General features: G+C 38.2%; 1 long non-coding RNA gene across 1 annotated transcript in view; it reads right to left on the reverse strand.

The window, feature by feature from the left end:
* LOC122209810 overlaps positions 1 to 18,835 on the reverse strand; it is a 57,136-nt gene that overhangs the window by 36,497 nt on the left and 1,804 nt on the right. The window contains exon 2 of the long non-coding RNA XR_006197761.1: positions 16,111 to 16,216. This is a non-coding gene — a long non-coding RNA (uncharacterized LOC122209810). The remainder of the gene's footprint in view (positions 1 to 16,110; positions 16,217 to 18,835) is intronic.

Consider the following 18,835-nt stretch of genomic DNA (forward strand, 5'->3'; position numbering starts at 1 on the left):
GCAGTATTTTTGTATTGCTGAGTAATTACTTGTTTGCAGGTGTGTTTGCTTTAATATTAGACAGAACTGGTTTCTCCCTATCCTTCAAAAACCCATCCCTTTTGTTTTCTAGAACCTATATTTTGGTTGGCAAAGCAACTCAAGCCTCCGCCTGCATTCACATTTCTCCAGTGTCTCAGTACAATAGTGCAGACATTTGTTTGTGAACACAATCTTGTCAGATATCTGTATTTTTGGTTGGAATCCAGTTCATCTGTTACAATTTAGTGATGTTCTAAGCTTTTACTTCCATTTCTTAGACCCTAAAATGACTTCATGTCTTGGCTGAGCTTCAGAGTCTCAGCATACACAGACAGATCCAGACTTTCTCATTCCCCTTACCATGCTGGGCTGTTACCAGCAGTTTCTGGGGCATGAAAAACATCTAAACTGGCAAACTTCAGAAAAAGCAGGGTTTTTTTTTTTTGTTTTTTTTGTTTTTTTGGTTTTTTTCAGGAATATCTTGCTTCATTGTGACAAAAGGCCAACCTGTTCCCCTGTCTAAAATATGCAGTGGAGTTATTTTAACTTCCGGAATTTTCCATTCTGAGTAAGATTTTATATTGAGAAAAAGGAAAAAAAAAAAAAAAAAAGAAACCACAAAAAACAGAGTCCTATCAACTCTCCAAAACTTAGTAATTGTGTGATACTAGATCCTTGCAATCTTTACCTAGTTAAGTGCTTAGAATGCCCTTAGTCAAGCTTGTATCTCTCTTCTCCCCCCAATCAGCCTGGCAGAAAAGGATTCTTCTTTGCAGAAACTAAACAACCCCGGGGCGGGGGGGGGGGGGGGGGGGGCCTGTATATGCCAGCATTTATAGGCCCTATCAGTGACAAAGCCAGCCAGCTTGAAGCTTCATCGTCCTGTGATGCTTTCCATGCATCAACCTTCTCTGGAAACTAGTATTTCCAAGTAGCTAATTTTTGCCATATTCTTTAATATGAACAGACAGCTAAGGAACCAGACATGTGGAGGAAAATCTCCAAAATGAAAGACAGAGACCAAAGTGAACAACAGTTGGGGGGTGTAGGGATGGGACAGGGATAAGGAAAGTGATAGAAAGAGTCACAGAGTAGGAAGAAAACTTAACAACTAAGAATAGCCTCAGAGAGGAGCCCATACAACACATGCACAAAAGAATGTCCCCTTAAAAACGGGACAGACAGCAACAGACTTTAGAAATTAGAAGGGGGAAAGCAAATTCAGTACACGAGTTTGAAGACAGAGTTGAAGAAATCTTTCAGAAATTAAGACAAAAAAGACAAAGAGGTGAAAATATGACAGAAAAGACAAGACAAAAATAAGATCAGTTCAGGAGTTTCAACACATGAACAATTTAAGTTGCAGAAAATGAAGAGGAGGAAATTATGAAAACCAAAACCCCAAAACATCCCAGCTTAAAAGGGGCTGAGTTATTAGGCACTATGCTGAGTAACAACAGATGAGAAAACATTCCGTACCAAGATATATCATTGTGAAATTTCAGAAGACAAAGTATGAGGAGAATATTTTAAAAGCTCACAGAGATTAAAACAACGGTGAGGTACTATTATACCGGCCAGCATCCAGAGCAGAGCAGTCACTGAGAATACCAAATACCGACGATTTGGAGCAGTAGGAATTCTTATTCATTGTTGGCGGGAATGCAAACTGGTACAGCCACTTTGGAAGACAGTTGGGCAATTTCTAACAAAATGAAAAGTACTCTTACTATATGATCCAGCAATTACACTCTTTGGTATTTGTCCAAAGGAGTCGAAAACTTAACATCCACACAAAAACCTGCGTATAGAAGTTTACAGCAGCTTTATTCATAATTGCCAATACTTGGAAGCAATCAAGATGTCTCTCAGGTGAATGGATAAACTATAGTACATCCAAACAAAGGAAAGTGATTCAGTGCTGAAAAGAAATGAGCTATCAAACCAGGAAAAAGACAGGGAAGAATCTTAAATGCATATTACCAAGTGACAGAAACCAATCTGAAAAGGCTACATACTGTATGATTCCAACTACGTGCTACTCTGGAAAAGACAAAACAAAGGAGACAGCTAAAAGGTCATTGCTTGTCAGGGGTGGTGGGGGAGGGGAAAAGAGGGATAACTAGGTGGAGCACAGAGGATTTTCAGTGCAGTGAAAATATTCTGTATGACGCTGCAATGACGGACACGTGTTATTATACATTTGTCCAAACCCACAGAATGTACGACAACAAGAATGAACCCTATGAACCCCATGTAAACTATGGATTTGGGGTGATATGATGTGTCAATGTAAGGTCATCAGTTTTAACCAACTCTGATGGGAGATGTTGATAACGGAGAGGCTAGGCATGGGTAAGAGCGGGAGGTATATGGGAAATCTGTGTACCTTCTCCTCAATTTTGCTGTAAAACTTAAACTATTTTGAAAAAAATGAAGTCTTTTTAAAAAAATCTAAAAAACAAAAACCTTACAGAGAGGAAAAACAGACCTCATATAATGGGATTGAAAATCCCAATGGCATCAGGGTTCTCCATAGCAAAATTGGAAGCTTAGAGCAAATGAAATAATGCCTCAATATCCAGAAGGGAAATGATTTCCAACCCAGAATTTTGTTCCCAGGTAAACTACCAATTAAATGTGAGGATAGTAAGGCTATTTTTAGCCGTTCAGTAATTTTAAATATTTGTATCCATCTTATCCACTGGATGATATAGAATTAACATATGATCTAGTATTTCACTTCTAGGTATATACCAAAAGAATTGAAAACAGATTCAAACAGATACTTGTACACCAATGTTCATAGCAGTGCTGTTCACAGTAGCCAAAAGATGGAAACAACCCAAGTTTCTATCAACATATGGGCGGATAAACAGAATGTGGTAGAGAATTACAATGGGATATTTTTCAGTCTTAAAAATAAATGAAATTCTGATAAATGCTACAACATGGATGAACCTTGAAAACATTATGCTTAGTGAAATAAGCCAGACACAAAAGGATAAATACGTATGATTCTTCTTATATGAGGTACTTAGAATAGGCAAAATATAGAGAACAGAAATGTATAGCAGAGATTACTAGGGGTTAGAGGAGAGGGAATAGAGAGTTATTGTTGAATGGGTACAGAGTTTCTGTTTGGGATGATGGGAAAGTTCTGGAAATGGATAGTGATGATGGTTGTACAACATTGTGAATGTTCCTTTTTTTAATATTTTTTATTAAAAAATTTTTTTTAATGTTTATTCATTTTTGAGAGACAGAGAGAGACAGAGCATGAGCGGGGAAGGGGCAGAGAGAGGGAAACACGGAATCTGAAACAGGCTCCAGGCTCTGAGCTGTCAGCACAGAGCCCAATGTGGGGCTCGAACCCATGAACTGTGAGATCCTGACCTAAGCTGAAGTTTGACGCTCAACGGACTGAGCCAGCCAGGTGTCCCAATGTTCCTTTTTTTAAAATAAATTTTTTAATGTTTATTTATTTTTGGAGAGAGAGAGAGAGACAGAGAGAGAGAGAGAGAGAGCGTGAGTGAGCACAAGTGGGGGAGGGACAGAGAGAAAGGAAGACACAGAATCTGAAGCGGGCTCCAGGCTCTGAGCTGTCAGCACAAAGCCTGACACAGGGCTTGAACTCACAAACCATGAGATCATGACCTGAGCCGAAGTTGGACACTCAACTGATTGAGCCACCCAGGCACCCTGTGACTGTTCTTAATGTCACTGAATTGTACACTTAAGAATGATTAAAATGGTTAATTGCATGTTATGTATATTTTATCATGATAAAAAAAGTAAAGCTTGTAAAAGGAAGACAGTGTGGTCATAGAAGTCTACTTGGCATTACCATATATTCAGGGTTTTTAAGAGTAGTCAGCAGTTAATATTAGCATAGAATATCTCCTGAGTTTTAATTTACAAAATATAATAACATTGCATAAGGCGAAGGAAACAATCGTGTAGTCATGTGGGCTCAGTGGAGACGTCTAGGAAGGTACACTAGCAGGTTATTATGATGGGGGAAAGACTGGGGTCGAAGAAATTGACTCTACTCACAGCTTTAAACTTTGTAGTTCATTGCTTGTTTCCCCAATCTGTAAAATGGGATAAGTAATAGCTGCTATCTCATTCAAACTGTTGGAGTAAATACAATACTGTTCATGTAGTACAGTCAACTTCCTGGAAGATGTTTTACACGATCTTCACATCTAGTGTCATTGTGTTGGGTAAATTGACAAAAAAAAAAATGTCTTGAGTGTTTTGCTTAAAACCGGAAAGCTATTCTCCCATTCCATACAGAGAGATATGGAGTGTTATGTTTGCGTGGTAGGGGTTTTATTGAACGACTCAGGATGTTGGATTTCACAGGCTTGTTCTAGTATTTAACATGTCTTTTATTAGTCAGTAAGAATCTCTTATTGTTTGGAAAGATGTTTGGATAGCCAGAAAACACTTCTTCAAAGTTCTAATGAGATGACAATATTCTGCATGTGCACGCAGAGAATGAGGGAGAGAGAGACTCCCAAGCAGGCTCTACACTCAGCGTGGAGCTTGACACAGGGCTCGATCTCAGGACCATTCACCACCTGAGCCAATTATCAAGAATCAGATGCTTAGGGGTGCCTGGGTGGCTCAGTTGGTTTGGCGTCCGATTTTGGCTCAAGTCAAGATCTCGATCTTGTGGTTTGTGGGTTCGATCCCCTGCATGGGCTCTCTGCTGTCAGCACGGAGGCCACTTCAGATCCTCTCTCCCCCTCTCTCTGCCCTTCCCCTATTCGTTCTCTCTCTCTCTCTCTCTAAATAAATAGACTTAAAAAAAATTAAAGAATCAGATGCTTAACTCACTCAGCTACCCAGGTGCCCTGAGATGACAATATTCTTAAACTCATTGAGCCCATTTCTTCATCTGTAAAATGAAGATGTGCTCTACACCTTGTCTACTTGACAGGCTTGTTTTGAGGATTTGATGAGGTCCTTCTATTCATTTACTCATTTGGTGAATATTCACCATGAGCTTATGAGCTATGCGGCATACTGAGAATATAATGCTCAGCAAGAGAGAGATGGTTCACACCTTCCCGAAGCCTCCTGTTAAGTGGGATAGCTAACGTATATATGAAGTATAAAGAACATTGCCTAGCACCTCAGTAGATGTCAATAAATATTAGTCTCCTAACTGTGATGGTTAATTTTATGTGTCACTTTGACCAGAGTATGGAGTATCCAGATATTTGGCTAAACAGGATTCCTGCTAAGTCTGTTAAGGTGTTTCCAGAAGAGATTAGCATTTGAATTAAACTGAGTGAAGCAGATGGCCCTCCCCACTGTGGGTGGCACCATCCAATCCCTTGGGGGCCTGAAAAGAACAAAAAGGCAGAGGAAGGGAGAATTTGCCCTCTGCCTGACTGCTAAACCTGAACATTGGTTTTCTCCTGCCCTTGGACTAGGACTTACATACACCCCTAGTTCTCAGACCTTCAGACTTGGACTAGAATTTATACCAATACTTTCCTTGTTCGCAGGCCTTTAGACTCAGACTGGAACAATACCACTGGTCTTCCTGGCCCTCACGCTTATAAATGGGGGACCACTGGGACTTCTCAGCCTCCAAAATTGCATGAATCAATTCCTTATAAATAAATCTCTTTCCATAGTGGGTCGTTTTTGGTAATCAGAACCGGGTTATACATATACCTGGTCCCTTATTTAGTAGGGACATATTGCGCAGATTTATGGCAATCCTAGGCCATTGCTACTCATTCTGTAAACATAGCAGTCATTCTTCTGTTCTAGAATATAGAACTTGAGTGAGAGAGAGCAAGTGATTCAAATGATCTTCCCTAGAGAGCAGGGAAATGCAATTTTATGCCCAGACCAGAGATGATTCAAAAGTTTACCAAAGTCCTGGGAACTTAAATTGTCGGCAGGGATAATATTGCTGTTCATCACTGTCTACTTATTTTCTATTTAAAGAGTTTTATCTCTCTAGTAGAGGGGGTTGGTTTAATAGAGTGTCAGAGGAAATGTTGAGTGAATGTATTGATTGAATGTATGATGATAAATGGGGGCAACTTATCTCCTAATCTTCCTCCAGGTTTGCCTAGCTGAGGGTGAATAAAATTATTTTTAATATAGCCAAGAAGGTCTTTTCTCATTGCCTTGGGATTGTGGTATCATACATGTGCCGGAATGACTTCTTTTCCAGAATAAAAAGTAAGAATTTGTAGATTGGCACCAGGTGGAAGATATTTTCACACATGTTTCTTTATGCCGGAATGTCAAGTTCCATCATTCAGCTAGGAACAATTAAGTTATGCTAGGATAATAGTTAAGGAAGGAAACAAAGAAATACACACACTGTTCACATATCAAATACGACCACAGTTTACAGAGAAGACGGTCATAATACCTCAAGGAGGAAAGCAAGGATCTTCATTACCAAAAGCAAGAAAAGGTTTCTGTGGCACTGCCACACATTGAATGCAAAACAGAAGCCACCTGAAGGGACAGGAGGCATGAGACTTCAACAAAGCAAATACATTTTATGTCAGATGGCATCCTCCCCGATGAAAGATTTCTGGAAAAAGTGATACAGAAGACAGCGTTCTTAGTATTGCGCACCACTCCCTTTTGCTTGCTTGAGGCAAATGCAATGCTGAAAAGGTTTTTACTCTGATGCTCTAACAAGAAGTACACTTCTGTCACATCCAGAGTGACTGATAATGCTCAGGCCTACCCATTACTCCATTCAAATAATAGGGTTTACTTGCTTTTAAGGTCACTTGCACTATAATGTTGTTATTGTCCTTCTGCTCTGCAGTCTTATTTTCACAGAGGATTGAGAGAAAAAGAGAGGGGCATTGGGCAGCACTCATTCATGGGCATAAAGCCACTGTCACTCTTTCCCTGCGGTTTTAAATGTTCTTGCCCGTGACAGACATCCATGGAACAGAGGGGTCAGTGGGAAGTGAGGCTTGGGTTTTTCCAGAGGGATCCAACAGCAACAACAACAGAATTTCACTCCTGGGGATTTTTTCCTTGAGTTAAAAACCGGGTGGAAATACTTCAAGAACATTTGTATCTCAAGAAAGCTGGTGGTGCTGGAAATAAAAACACCATAGATTACAGAGTGGTAGGAGAAGGTTTTTAAACCAGAATTTCACTAGATTTCTAATTTCAAATTCCATTAAATAGTCAGCCACACCTCAAAAGCGGTCATAAAAAAGTTCATTCAAATCTGAAAACAAAGAATCACTTCTTTCTAGAGGATGTAGTTTAATCTGTATTCTGTCCCGTCACTTTTATAGAAGGAAACACATGGCCTCAAACTTTGCTTTCTGGCTATGATAATTTCCTATTATAGGTTTGTCTTTAGTTAGTTTCCAAAAATCTCATATGCTTAAGGTTTTGGAGCCATGTAAATTTCTGTTCTATAGCCTCATTTTCACAGATTGGTAGAAAAAGAGAGATGAACTGGGTAGCCTGAAAAAAATAAAGGCTTTTAATGAATCTGAAATAGTTTGGGAAATTCTAAATTGACTATTGTTGTTGCTGTTGTTTTTGTTGAAACAACAAAATGAGGAAGCTTAAAATAGTTTGTTGTTTTCAAATAATTTTTTTGTTGCTGTTAAGTAAGCTCTATCACCAATGTGGGGCTCAAACACCTGACCCCGAGATCAAGAGTTTCATGCTCCACTGATTGAGCCAGCCAGGTGCCCTGGGAAGCCTCAGATAGTTAATAAAGCACCGGACTCCTGGGTTCTAACACTGTGTAGCTGTGTGACATTAGGCAAGGCACCATACTTCTCTGGACCTCTATTTATTTGTAAAATGGTATCTTCGACTACAGCATCTCTAACTATATAAATGTGTGATATATATGTTATATATATGTGTATATGTTATATATATGTTATATATATCACACATTTATATATGATATATATAAATATATCATATATAAATATATATATGTATGATATATATAATTTTGTATAATTGAATAGGAGAACTATGTTTGTCTGTAAATATACGTATCTCCTGAAGCAAGGGTACATAGCAATCAATGTAGGCTCTGGAGCAATGTCCTGCTTGCCTCCTGGACTGATTCTGCCTCCTTTGTTTAATTTTAATTTTTGAATTCTAGGGTCCAATCAATGATTATCTGTTGCATTCACTTACCCTATCTCTTGACCCTCCCTTGTTCTATAATTTCCCAACCTTTTTTGGTTTGTTTCATGATACTGACATTTTTGAAGCGTTCAGGCCAGTTGTTTTGCAGAATGTCCCTCATTTTAGATGTCTCACTGTGTCAGGCTTAAACATTTTCGGAAGGCATATTATATACATATTGTTGTATCCTCAGTGTATCACATCAGAGGCATGTGATGTCATAACTGGTGATGCAGTGTTTGATCATTTGCTTAAGGCAGCAGTTACCAAATGTCTGCAGTGTGAAAATTCCCCTTCCCCATAAAGTCTCGTGAGAGTGACACTGAGACTTTATGAATATCCTGTTTCCCAAAGGTTTTGGCACCCATCACCAATGAATGGTGGCTGTAAAATGACTGTGTTTTGACAGTCCTCTATAAAGGTGAATTGGGATAACTCACAGAACTCTGGCAGAATGGAGGAAAGAATTAGTCAGTGTGGACTTGGCCACAGATAAATCCTGGCATGTGTATTTGTATTTGTGTGCAGTGAAGGTAGAGGTACAGAAACTGACATGCTGTTAGAATTTTAAGCACTATTGGGGCACCTGGGTGGTTCAGTTGGTTAAGCGTCCAACTTTGGCTCAGGTCACAGTCTCGCAGTTGGTGAATTGCAGCCCCACATCGGGCTTTGGGCTGTCAGTGCAGAGCCTGCTTCAGATCCTCTGTCCCCATCTCTCTCTGCCCCTCCCTCAGCGGTTCTCTCTATTTCTCTCAAAATAAATACACTTCAAAAAATTATAAATTAAAAAAATTTTTTTTAAATGTTTATTTATTTATGAGAGGGAGAGACACACAGAGCACAAGCAGAGGAGGGGCAGAGAGAGAGGGAGACACAGAACCCGAAGCAGGTTCCAGGCTCTGAGCTGTCAGCACAGAGCCCAATGTGGGGCTCGAACTCACAAGAACCATGAGATCATGACCTAGGCCAAAGTCGGATGCTTAACCAACTGAGCCATCCAGGTGCCCCTATAAACATTTTTTAAAGCAGTATTAAGTGAAGACTAAGGTTGGAGTCCCTAACATGGGGAATACAAGAAAAGTAAACTTTTATCAGGTGTTGAGTGGAACAAACACACTCTACTGTTTCTGTCTTTACAATTTTTCCATAGTATGAGACAAGACCTAAAGCTTGAGAAGAATGGCACATATAATACAAATAATATATAAAATCTTTCTTTTATTTTAAATGTTTATTTATTTTGAGAGAGACAGCACAGAGCCTGATGTGGGGCTTAAATTCACAAACTGTGAGATCATGACCTGAACCAAAATCAAGAGTTGGATGCTTAACTGACTTAAGCCACTCAAGCGCTCCTCCTTCTTACTTTTTATGGTGAGTTACCTCTTCCTTCTTTTTTTTCCCCACCTTATTTTGGTCCTATTATATATTTGGTTATAATATCACCTTATTTCTGTTACGTGAGATTAAGTTATTATTAATAAGAAATGCAATTAGGGGCACCTGGGTGGCTTAGTCAGTTAAGTGTCTGCCTTCAGCTCAGGTCATGATCTCACAGTTGGTGGGTTCAAGTCCAGTGTCCGGCTCTCTGCTCTCAGCACAGAGCCCTCTTGAGATCTTCTGTTTTCCTCTCTCTCTGTCCCTCTCCCAATTGTGCGTGCTCTCTCTCTCTCTCTCAAAAAAAATAAACATTAACAAAATTTTAAAAATGTAATTAGAAATTAATAACATAGAAGCAAAAGTTGGCAATAGATTTCACAGGTCAGGAAGCGCTTGATTCCATGTGATCAAACCAAACTAACAAAGAATCTGAGCATGCCTCTGTTTTTATCATGAAGAAATGTACCACAATGTGTTTCTATTTGTTTTCTTCATGTTTCTCTGATTCGTGGCACTTATTTTCAACAAAAGCAGAATTCTATACTAATGTGTAAGACCAGTTATTAATAGCAGAGAGAACAAAACAAATATTGCAATAAAGAGAAAACATTCTGCATTGAGGAGCAAAAATAAATAATAATGGCAATAACCATGATGATGATCAAGAATGTTAATGAGCTTTGATAAAAGATCCTGGAAAGCAAGGTATTCTAATAAGAGTACAATACTGGAACAGAGAGCATGGAAGGTGAGTTGTGCAGGAAATTACATCTGAAGTGGCAAGACCAGTCTGGCGTAGGAAATGAAGAAGTAAGACCATGGAACAATACATCCCATGTATTCAAGCAATAGACGTAATGAAGTCTGAGCAAAGATTTTTTTGCTCTGCAGAATTATACTAACATGTCTTCTTTCTTATCTTTGTGTTTCTCTAATTTATCAGATGATTCGAACTCAAAGCAGGCAGAACAATGTTTTACTATGATGTCAGTGTTTTAGGAAAAAGAGCCAGAAATCTGAAAAGTAAGCTTTTTGCAAATACAAAGATGTCATTGTTGCTGCTGTTGGGCTTCTAGAATAACTGTATGATTGTTAATTATGAAAATAGATAATAATAGTGGATACAATTTGTCTTTGAATAGGAGTGCTATGCCACTAAAACATGCACAATAGAGATTATAGGAACAATCAACAAAGTGCAGGATATTAGAAAGACTTACTTTTAAGCTGCAATGTAGCTAAAATATACTGTTAAGAACCCCAAAATATCTCATGAATGAATATTAAAATAGTCATATTTTATTGGCTTTGTATAAAACTACCTACAAGTGGGAGAACCTTTTCAAGCCCTTTTTAAAAAATACTTTTGCAATTTGCTGGAGCAGTGATTTCCTTTCTTTTTTTCTTTGAGCTACAGTGGCTAATCTGATTTTGGTGTTTCAGTAATTATGCCAATTAATGTGTGCTGAGAGTAATTTCATTTGTTGAAATGGATACCAGGTGAATATGTAATTAGTAGAAGGTTGTCTCTTTAAGATTTTGTGTGCCACGATAGGGAAGAGTAGAGTCTCAAATATAAATAATTTCTAGTTAGTGATCAAAACGATATCCAATTTATATCCTGACAATTGAAATTAAATTCTGATTTCTTCCCACCTCCTCCTACCAATCAAAGACACATTGTAGGGTGAACAACTGTCCCAGTTCATGGAAAATGGTCCAAGTTTTGGCACTGAATGTCCTCTATCTTGAGAAACCCGTTGATTCTGGGCAAGCCAGGTCAGTCACCTCATATCCACATCTTATTTGAAAAGAGATATGATACTCACAAAGTTTTATTTATAATAAAATTTAACATATAGAAAAGCAATTTAAGGGGCACCTGGGTGGCGCAGGCGGTTAAGCGTCCGACTTCAGCCAGGTCACGATCTCACGGTCCGTGAGTTCGAGCCCCGCGTCGGGCTCTGGGCTGATGGCTCGGAGCCTGGAGCCTGTTTCCGATTCTGTGTCTCCCTCTCTCTCTGTCCCTCCCCCGTTCATGCTCTGTCTCTCTCTGTCCCAAAAATAAAATAAATGTTGAAAAAAAAAAATTAAAAAAAAAAAAAAAAAAAAAAAAAAAAAAAAGAAAAGCAATTTAAAAAGAAATTTCCATCTATATTACTACTAAAATAAAGCAACAGTATATGTTGTTGTGTTCCTTCTAAACTTTATACAGACTATATAACAGTTCTAAAAACAATTGTTGTCACAAGGTGTGTGCAATTCTGTTATTAGTTAATAAAATCGATATCCTTACAATATGGATTTTAATAAATTCTTAAAATTCCATGTTATAAAGTACTTAAATATAGGACATTTCATTTGTTTCATTGCAGGACATTTGTTGTTTTTATTTTTTTCTCCCCTATTATAAATGATAATGCTGTAAATATCTTTGTGTATGTAATATTCATTTTTTAAATTAAAGAAATAAAACCTATGGTAAAATTATATTGACAACATATAAACAGTTTAAAATATCAATATTTTCTTCTAATAATTAGTTTCTTATCAATTACCCTGCTACTTAAGTAACCGTTTCATGAAAAATCCTGGTAATATGAGCCCATCCTAGAAACTGGGTGACATTCTTTATTTGAATAGTTGAAACAGTATGTTTATTTGTTTGTTCTAAATATCAAGAAATTTTTATCATACACGAAGATTTTCCTTTTTTTTAGGATCTTTCAAAAGGAAAAAGGCACTTGAAAAAAAAATGAGATCACTGATAATCATACTTCATAGGAAACTCTCCTGTGTTCCAAAATTGAGAGAGGCACTGAGAAGTTCAGAAATGATACCAACTCATTTTTAAACACAGATGCTTGGTAGGAGTCCATTTTAATACTAAGTATGGCCAAATCAACTGTCCTTTGAGGCTTAATTTTAGGATTTCTGAAGTAGATACATGAAAATCCAAAAATTCAAGTCTTCATCTGTACTGCAAGACACAACAGCCCAAGACTACAAAATCTAAACTCAAATACAGGAAGGATAAATCATCAAACCACTTAAATTTATTGATTACCTGCTACTTCCTACCCAGTCCCTATCCTATAGAGTTTACCAAGTGACAAGAAAAAGTCACAGGATGTGTATATAATAACAAAATAATAAAAGAATAAGTTCTATAACAGTGTTGTAAGAAAAGGAGGTCCTGTCTCCTTGTGCACCTGTGTTATTTACAATGACAAAAAAACTACAAGCCACTTGTAACATCATTCTAGACATGTCTCTCAGGCAAGAGAAACAAAAGCAAAAATAAACTATTGGGACCACATCAAAATTAAAAGCTTCTGCACAGCAAAAAAAAAAAAAAAAAAAAAAAAAAAAAACAACCAACAAAACTAAAAGACAACCTCCTGAAGGGAGAAGATATTTGCAAATGACATATCCGATTAAAGGGTTAGTATCCAAAATGTATAAAGAACTTCCACAACTCAACACCCAAAAAACAAATAATCCAATTTAAAAAATGGTCAGAAGATATAAACAGACATTTCTTCAAAAACATCCAGATGGCCCACAGATACATGAAAAGATGTTCAACATCACTCATCATCAGGGAAATGCAAATCAAAACAACAATGAGATATTACCTCATACCTGTCAGAATGGCTAAAATCAAAAGCTCGAGGAACAACGGGTATTGGCAAGGAAGTAGAGAAAAAGGAACCCTTGTGCACTGTTGGTGGGAACAAAACTGGTGCAGCTACCGTGGAAGACAAAATGGAAGACAAAAAATTAAAAACAGAACTACCCGGCGTGCCTGGGTGGCTCAGTTGGTTAAGCGGCCGACTTCGGCTCAGGTCACGATCTCGCGGTCCGTGAGTTCGAGCCCCGCGTCGGGCTCTGTGCTGACAGCTCAGAGCCTGGAGCATGTTTCAGATTCTGTGTCTCCCTCTCTCTGACCCTCCCTTGTTCATGCTCTGTCTCTCCCTGTCTCAAAAATAAATAAAACGTTAAAAAAAAAAATTTAAAAACAGAACTACCCTATGATCTAGTTATTGCACTACTGGGTATTTACTCAAAGAATTCAAAAACACTAATTCAAAGAGATATAAGCACCCCTATGTTTACTGCAGCATTATTTACAAGAGCCAACTTAGGGGAGCAGCCCAGGTGTCCACTGATAGAGGAATGGAAAAAGAAGATGTGGAATATTAGTCAGCCATTAAAAAGAATGAAATCTTGCCATTTTTAGTGACCTGGATGGATCTACAGTATATAACTCTAAGTGAAATAAGTCAGTCAGAGAAAAAGACAAATATCATATGATTTCCTCATATGTGGAATTTAAGAAACAAAACAACCAAAGGAGAAAAAAAGAGACAAAACAGAAAACAGACTGTTAAATATTTTATTTTATTTTTTAGAGAGAGAGAGAAAGAGACAGAGTATGAGCGGGGGGAGGGGCAGAGAGAGAGGGAGACACAGAATCCAAAGCAGGCTCTAGGCTCTGAGCTGTCAGCACAGAGCCTGACATGGGGCTCAGGCCCAGGAACCATGAGATAATGACCTGAGTCAAAGTCAGACACTTAAACAACTGAGCCAACCCAGGCGCCCCTCTTTTTTTTTGTTGTTTATTTATTTTTGTGAGAGAGAGAGACAGACAGACAGACAGACAGAGAGACAGAGAGAACACAAGTAGGGAAAAGGCAGAGATAGACATACACACACAGAATCAAAAGCAGGCTCTAAGCTCTGAGCTGTCAGCGCAGAGCCTGATGTGGGGCTCAAAGTCAGGAACTATGAGATCATAACCTGAGCTGAAGTCAGATGCTTAGCCGACTGAGCCACCCAGGCACCCTGGAAATGTTCTATTTCTTAAGCTACTGAGAGAGTGCATGATTGTTCAGTATATTAATCTGAAATCTATAATAATATTTAAAATATACAGAAATTAAAATACCATGTAAGTAGAGAAGAGACTGTTAATTCTGAATGGAAGTAGTGATTGGAGTAAGTTCTTTGGATGAGTTGGTTTTGATGGATAAATGGCTCTTGATGGGTAAGGAGATATTCAGTCAGTTCGGATGGCAGGAAAGAGATTCTGGGCTGATGCACTAGCATGGGCAATGGCATGCAAGTCTTCTAGGCAAGAGCTTAGCTTAGGATACGTAGAAATATGCTGTAGGAAAGGAGGTTGATGACATAACTGGGGCCAGACCACAAAAGGCCTTGAACACAGAAATGTAAAATAACTGTTATGTTCTATTTTATTACTTGTATTTTTTTTTAAGTTTTATTTAAGTGATCTCTACACCCACAGGGCTCGAACTCATGACCCTGAGATGAAGAGTTACACACTCATCTGACTGAGCCAGCCAGACACCCCGATAATTATTATGTTTTATAAATAGAAGGTTGCAATTAGGTCTGGGCTATAATTTATTATATTCTTCATGCAATTCCAAAGGATTGATAATTTTTCAACCAGGATGTTCTCTATTCTGAATCTGGTCATTTTAGATCTTCATTGTTCTTCAAATAAAAATGAAAACAGGGTGCCTAGGTGGGTCAGTCGTTAGAGCATCTGACTCTTGATCTCAGGGTCGTGAGTTCAAGCCCCATGACTTGGGTGTGGAGCCTACTTAAAAAAAGGAAAACACGGGGTGCCTGGGTGGCTCAGTTGGGTAAGCTCAGGTCATGATCTCACAGTTCATGAGTTCAAGTCCTGCATTGGGCTCTGCTCTGATGGCACGAGACTGCTTGGGATTCTGTCTCTCCTTCTCTCTGCCCCTCACTTGCTCGTGCCCTCTCTTTTTCTCTCTCAAAATAAATAAGTAAACTTAAAAAAAATGAAAACAAAAAAATCACAATTCATCACAAGTCATCTACCAAATCCAATATAGAAATTGTTCCTCAGGGTTATGATTTGTAATAAATACAGACATCTTCCATTAGTACCTTTAAAAAGTCATTTAGGGGCGCCTTGGTGGCTCAGTTGGTTAAGCGTCTGACTCTTGATTTTGGCTCAGGTCATGATCCTATGGTTTGTGAGTTCGAGCCTCATGTCAGGCTTGGGGCTGACTGTGCAGAGCCTGCTTGGGATTCTCTCTCTCTCTGTTTCTCTCTCTGCCCCTCCCCTGCTTATGCACTCTCTCTCTCTCTCAAAATAAATAAGTAAACATTGAAAAAATTTTTTACATTCATTTAAAGTTTTTTCTTGTGATTATCCATCAATTTCCCCATCTGACCACGTCAAGTAGAGCCATTGCCCTGAAAAGGGACAGGAAGACTGGTTAATTTTGTGAAAATCTAACGTTCATTAAAATTTGTCAGAACTAGGGCACCTGGGTGGCTTAGTCGGTTGAGGGTCTGACTTTGGCTGAGGTCATGATCTCATGGTTTGTGAGTTCAAGCCCCACATTGGGCTCGCTGCTGTCAGCCTGTCAGTGCAGAGCCTGCTTTGGATGCTCTGTCTCTCTCTCTGCCACTCCCCCTCTTGAGCTCTCCCCAAAATAAATAAATGTTAAAAAAAGTTGTCAGAACTACCTTTTCATAAGATCATCATTTGGTTACCAGCAGATATCTTTCATTGGCTTCACACGGCAATGTCTGAAGACTATGGGTTGATTGATGTGTCATTCATCACGGGCACCTGTAGAGAGGACCAATGTTTACTGTACAATATTATGGAAAGCAGCACAACATTCAGCAAGTTGAACCACACATTTCATCCCCTCACTGTTTTTTAACATTAAAACTGCAGTTTGAAAAACAACTTCCAATGCAGAAAAAAAATTAAAACAGCAGGTGATAATTAGGGCAAACTTACAACAATGTTCTCGCTGATGGGCTGTCAGTTAATGCAAGCTATCACTTCTCCCCAGGAATACTTATTACTAAAAACAACTTATGAGGGTTAAAGAAGGGATAGTAACTGTGTTATTCTCCTTGTTTGCTCATTTGGAAATGGCATAAAGATAGATCCATTAACCAGCTCTGTACCTTGTCTCAGGGCAGATTCACATGCAAAAAAGCTGAAAGTTATAAACGACCAAAACATAAACCTTAAGCTGCCTTGAGTTAAAAATCAATCTTCCTAATAAATTAAATTCAAATATTATATACTAGTATGTAATATCAAGAAGGATGTATTCATAATTGCCGTGTTGGCAGAGTGCAAAGTGCAAGACATCAGAGGGATATAAAAATTTAGTAATTTAGAAAATCCGGTACCAAAAATATCTCTCGCTGCATGGAATGCTCAGAGTTTAGTTCAGTCATCAAGCTAGAATAGTATTCTCTGACTAGTCAAGGTTGAATGTTCAAGATATAGTTTGAGTATTAATCATTGTTTCAAATAAAAGATTGCACAACTGGAGAGGCTCTCGTGCGTTAAGTATTTTATTCCGGAACACACATGTAAGTTTTTCCCTTTGTGTTTTCCAGAACCACTTGAGTGTCTTCCCTACTAAACAAGCAACCTCTTATGGAATTATTTCTTTAGCTTTCCTCTTTATCAACTACAATCTTTTGGCAGAGAATTCACCTAAGCTTTTGCTGATATGAATCATGAGCTCATTCAAACTGCCCATTACAAGTTTAAAGCTTTATCTTTCATTCTGCCCAGTAAGAAATCTGATGATACATTATGGTTTATTTTCATTTACTATACAGTGTTCCATTGTGTGTTCACACTGTGTAGTATTGTGTGAATAAACCATCGCTTGTTTATCCATTTTACTGTTGATGAGCATTTGGATAGTGTCATTAATGCACGAAAAAATATTCTCTAGATACTTCTATGTATACAAGCAATACCCTCTACACTTACCCATAGCATTTTATATTTTTTGAAGTATAGTATATGTACAGAGAAGTGCATATATCATAGTACAGCTTGATGGATTTTTTACAGACCGAACACATGTGCAACCAGCACCAAGCCCAAGAAACAGAACATGATCAACTCCTCAGAAGCCCTATATATGCCCCGTCCCAGTCATTAGCCCCCCTTCAAAGGTAACCACTGTCCTAACTTTTATAGCATAAATGAGTTCTGCCTGTTGTTGCACAACACATACTCTGGTGTGTCTTGTTCTTTCACTTAGCATTATATTTATGAGCTGCATGTATGTTCCTGCATTTGGAAGTAAATTGTTCATTCTCAGTGATGTACGGTATTCTATTATGTCAATACATCACCAATTATTTACCTATTTTACTGCCAGTGAACATTTCGGTCGTTTCCAGTTTGGGGGTTACTATAACGCTCTGAGCTGTTGAATAGATATGTTTTGATATATACATTTGACATGGGTATATTCCAAGGAAAGGAATTAGTGGGCCATACAGTATTCATATGCTCAACTTGAGTAGATATTGCCAGTTTTCCAAAGAACTATATACACAGCATTTGATTTCTTGAGGAATCATTCTGAGGAAGGCATTTCAGCATAACCATTTAGAGAACAGGTTATGGAGTCACCCACACCAGATTCAGCTTACCATGAAAAAGCTCTGCTACCTAGGCTTACCTTCTTAAGCCTCAATGTACTCAACTGTAAAATAGGTATAACAAAACCTTTCTCAAAATTTGTGAGAATTAAATGAGATATTATAACTTAGAACAGTGCCTGGCACACAGTAAGCACTTAGCTTATTATATGATGGTTATTAATCATTACAACATTAATCATGTTGCTCTTACAACATAGATGATATGGAGAATTAGAAACAGATATGAGCAACATAATCCACAAACAATTTTAATTCTCTGATGGAAGAAAATTGAAACTCTGACCCAAAAGGCATTACCAATTCCAGTGAGCATTGCACTTGGACCCTGAAAAAAAATCATTTAAACATTATCCCAAAATGCATTTGCAAATTACTCTTGCCAGAGGCAAGGTTCTTGGATGCAGTGCATTACCATCCATTTTTTTTTCCCTACCAGACATTACTCTTTAAAGACAGGACTGCCAAGGGCTACTCTGGAAAGTCACTAATATTATACTTTTTATTATATTTGGCAATTTCACACCTTCCTCAACTCAACCCCCAAAGTCGTGAAAAGTGACTGTAATTGCAAGTTCTTAGTTTTCAATGAAAATTATCAGTATCTAAAACATCTTCCATATTCCTAAAAACCCTAAAAATGAACCCAGATCCTTCCTTTAATGACTAAGAACCTGCCCGTTTTTTGTAGGAGCCAACTTGATAAACTCAGCGTGGATTTCAGTAGTTGCTGGGACAGCATCCTAGAGGTTAACAC

The sequence above is a fragment of the Panthera leo genome, chromosome E3 (genome assembly GCF_018350215.1).
Source record: "Panthera leo isolate Ple1 chromosome E3, P.leo_Ple1_pat1.1, whole genome shotgun sequence".
Classification (NCBI taxonomy): domain Eukaryota; kingdom Metazoa; phylum Chordata; class Mammalia; order Carnivora; family Felidae; genus Panthera; species Panthera leo.